Source organism: Petaurus breviceps, unplaced genomic scaffold (assembly GCF_028583685.1).
Source record: "Petaurus breviceps papuanus isolate PSGF00001 unplaced genomic scaffold, PetGlider_PUasm1.0 90750, whole genome shotgun sequence".
Taxonomy (NCBI): domain Eukaryota; kingdom Metazoa; phylum Chordata; class Mammalia; order Diprotodontia; family Petauridae; genus Petaurus; species Petaurus breviceps.
In genome coordinates this window covers 3,386,016-3,390,524 of record NW_027187335.1, presented here as the reverse complement: position 1 = coordinate 3,390,524, position 4,509 = coordinate 3,386,016, and positions in this window count along the sequence as shown.

Here is a 4,509-nt window from a genome sequence, read left to right as displayed (position 1 = left end):
AGGAAGGAAGGAAGGAAGGAAGGAAGGAAGGAAGGAAGGAAGGAAGGAAGGAAGGAAGGAAGGAAACAAGCATTTATAAAGTGCCTCCTATATGCTAGGCATTCTGCTATAAGCACTTTACAAGAATCATTTCATTTGATTTGCATTACCAATTTGGTAGATGGGTGTTGTTATGATCCTCATTTTACAGTTGAGGAAACTGAGGCAGGAAGATTTAGTGACTTTCCCAGGATCACATAGCCAGTAAATGTCTGAAGGCAGATTCAAACTTAGGTCTTCCTGACTCTGGGCCCAGTGCCCTATCCCCTGGGTCAACTAGCCAACTCTACAAGGTGCTACAAAAACATCATGCTAACATATATTGACTGAGTACTTATCTATATAGTGGCTTAAGCTTTGCAAAATGCTTTCCTTAAAACAATCCTGAAGGGCAAGTCATATTCATTTGATGGATTAGCAAACTGAGACCCATAAATATGAAATGTCTTGGCTAGGATAACATGCCTAGTAAGGGCTAGAGCTGGGTAATCTTTTGGCTTCATTTTTTTTTTCTGCTCTAACAAAATGAAGGAGAAATTATAGTCTCTTTTCTGGGGGAATTAATAATTTATTTCAGAAGGCAATAAATAAAAGTCTAAGATAACTCAAAAACAATTCCTAGGAAACATATAGAGAGGAGAACTTCATTTTTACACAGCTCCTTGTAGAGAAGGAAACTAGTGGAATTTAGGCATTACTTAGAGAGAAAATGGGCTAATACATGTGAAATGACTATTACTATTATTTTGAAACAGAGCCAGCATGATGTAGTGTGGCAATTCTCAAACTTTTTGGTCTCAGGACCCTTTTGCTCTCTTAAAAATTATTGAGGATCCCTCACAGAGAGCTTTTATTTTTGTGGATTACATCTGTCTTATTAGAAATTAAAATATCTTAGTATTGTTGATTATGAAGATACCTTTGAGCTCATGGGCCTCTCCCCCCCACAAGCGGCGAATGGCAGTGTCCTTTGGGGAGTCCACACTGACTAGAGACATGGCAGGCTCAAAGCCAGAACACTTGCACTTCATCCTGCCCCTGACACTGACAGCAGGATCTTGGGCAAATCAGTTCATTTCTAAGTTACATTGTTCGGTTTCCCTGAACAACCCTAAACTTCTAAATTGCTGTGCAGTGCCAATCTGCTTTGTAAGAGAGATCTCCCTAATCTCAAGAGTTCCCTCTAGCAATGAAATCATAGGTCCAGTGACTATGTCTAGTCCACGCTGAATCATGTCACTTCAATTCAAAACATTATTATTAAGCACAAAGGCAAAGTATTTCTTTTGACATGTTATAACCAGGTCTGACGCTTGTTGCTAATTAGCTTTGTGAACTTGAACAAGTTACTTCTCTACTTTTGGTCTGTTTCCTTCTTTGTAAAAGGAGAGCTGAATAAAATGCTATTTAAGGTATTTTTTACCCCTAAAAGACTATGAGTCTTTGATTCTCTAAAAACTTAGTGCTATTAAGCCTGTTAGTACTTAGTACTTGGCACTATTATAAGCCTATTAAGCTGATCACAGATTTAGAGCGCAAAGGGAACATTTAAATTTTCTCCTCCAACTATCTCATTTTGTAGAGGAGGAAACTAAGGTCTATAGAGGTTAAAAAGCTAAGATAACAATAATAATAATAATTTTAATTAATTAAAGTTATTAGAATATATAATCATATAACAGTTGATTTTATTATTAATAATTAATATTGATTTTATTATTATTACAATTAGCATTTATATGGTACCTATGTGCCAGCCACTGTACTAAGCATTTTATTACTATTATCTCATTTGATCTTCACAACAACCTTGTGACCTTTAGGGACTATTATTATCTCCATTTTACAATTGAAAAAACTGAGGCAAACACAGATGAAGTGACTTGCCCAAGGTCACACAGCTAGTAAGTGTCTAAAGTCATATTTGAATTCAGGTCTTTCTGACTCCAGGCTTTGCACTCCATTCATGCACCACCGTCTATGTGCAGATTGCTGTTGCTGTTTGTCTTTTGTTCTCAAAGAGGACTATAGGAAACAACAAAACTAGGATTTGAACTCCCCTTTTAGGGCTCCAAACATACCCCTCTTTCTGCTGTGTTGCATAATCCTGACTCCCCAAACGGGATTATAAAAGGGACTCACTCTGGTAGAAAATGAATATATTAGGTGCTGAAGAGAAGCAGAGGAAAGGATGACAGCAAGAAAGGCTCTGGAAATAGCAGTGACATTAGCAGCATTGTGTTTGCCTAGATGCGTCTGAGTAGCATTGTGGAAAGTGCTTGATGGAGTTATAAGCATTTGTCATTGTGCCTGGCCAAGCCTGTTTCCAAATGATTACAGTGAAGCCAATTTTATCTTTTTACCCACTTGTTAGGGCTGAGAAGGCTTGGAACTTGGAGATGTTTATTTGGCATGCTTGTTTAAAAAAAAATGCACCATTTTCCAAGAATGAATTCTCCCTTGCTGGAAAATTAATAGCTGAAGTGCTTTATAATCTGGATCTCTTCTGAGCGGGATGGGCCACTCAGACTATGGATTAGGGGTGGGGAGGAAGGGAGTTTCCGGTATAGTTGATTTTTGAGTCTTTGGTTTGGGGACCTGAGAGATTTGCTGTTGTTTTAGGACAAACTCATTTAAAAATTTAGCAATAATGGACTTTAGCCATTTGATGCCCACCTTTGCTTTACTTCACCTCTAGGGCTTCTGATATGTTCCCATCTAGGCCATTAGGGCTAAATAAATAGGGTTTGTTATTGGATTTGGAGGGACAAAGACTTGGGTTTGAAACCCCATCCAGATACTTGCTGTCTCTGTGACTCCAGGCAAGTCATTTTCCATCTGACCTCAATTTCCTTATGCATAGAGCATAATTAACGCCATAACACTTATACCAAAGGGTTGTGGTGAGATTTGAATGAGATAAGAGATATAAAGTACTTAGGAAATATTAAAGCATGACATAAATGTTTGTTGTGATGATTACTGTTATAGGTAAATGCTCAAATGGGTTTGTGATCTTGTCGAGAGCATTATTAATCTCTGCAGGCCCTGTGTCATCATAGTATTTAAGGAGCTTGCTATCCATGCCTTTATTCAAGTCATTGATAAAAATGTTCAACAGCACATGGCCAAACATAGATCCCTGGGGAACTCTATTGTAGACTTCCTTCCAAATTACATTGGATTGTTAATGACTACTCTTGGAGTGCAGCCATTTAAACAGTTCTGAACCCAGCTAATTGTAACATCATCCAGTACATATTTCTCCACCTTCCCCACAATAATACCATTGCTGTCAGAAAGGCACAGGCTTCAAAATGAGGACCGGTGTTCAGGCATTGCATTTTTAATATGTTCTATAGCTAAGATAGAGGATAGTTAAATTGACTCCTTGCCAAGAGGGAAATCTTGGGCCCATTGATTTTTGAGATCCGAATAGGGGCACAGGAGGAGCCCATGATGAAAGAAATTCTAAAATATGTGAATATTATGGGGGTAGGCAATGACAGCATAGAAGGGCTGCTTTGAAGAAAACATTTTCTTGCCTTAAAGACAAAATTCCTGAAGTCTACCCTTACCACTCAAGGAACATCGGGGATGATAAGAGTTCTTACCTTTAGACTTTTTTCTTCCATAGACCATGGTGAAAGCATAAAAAATTCTTCAGACAGGAGGTCAAAGACCCACATACACAAAAATGTTTGTAGCAGTACTTTTGTGGTAACAAAAGACTAGAAAAAAATAGATAGATGTGCATAAGCACAGTATTGGGTGAACAAACTGGGTATAGGAAGAAAGTAGAATATTATTGGGGAAGTTGGGTTGCACAGTGGTTAGAGTGCCAGCCCTAGAGTCAGGAGGACTTGAGTTCAAATCTGAACTCAGATACTTACTAGCTGTATGATACTGGGCAGATCACTTAGCCCTGTTTGCCTCAGTTTCCTTAACTGTAAAATGATCTAGAGAAGGAAATTTCAAATTATTCCAGTATCTTTGCCAAGAAAACCCTAAATAGGATCACAAAAGAGGCAGGAACAGCCAAACAACACTAGGATGTTATTGTTCTATAAGGAACAGCTAATGTGAGGAATTGAGAGAACCATAGTCGACTATTATAAACTGATATATAGAGAGAAGTAAGGGGAATCCAGAGAATGATTAACACAATGACCATAATAATGTTAATGAAAACAATGCTAAAAGATAGACAAACACACATTCATGGCAATGACCAATCATGGTCTTGAAGTTGATGAAGCACTATTCCATACTCTTTTGTCATCATGTATTCTTAGTCTGGGGATTGTGAACTTGTTTTTTTTTTAAATATTTGGGGGGCAGATAGGTTGTGCAGTGAATAGACTCCACTGCCCCTGGAGTCAGGAGGACCTGAGTTCAAATCCAGCCTCAGATATAGATAGATAGATAGATAGATAGATAGATAGATAGATAGATAGATAGATAGATAGA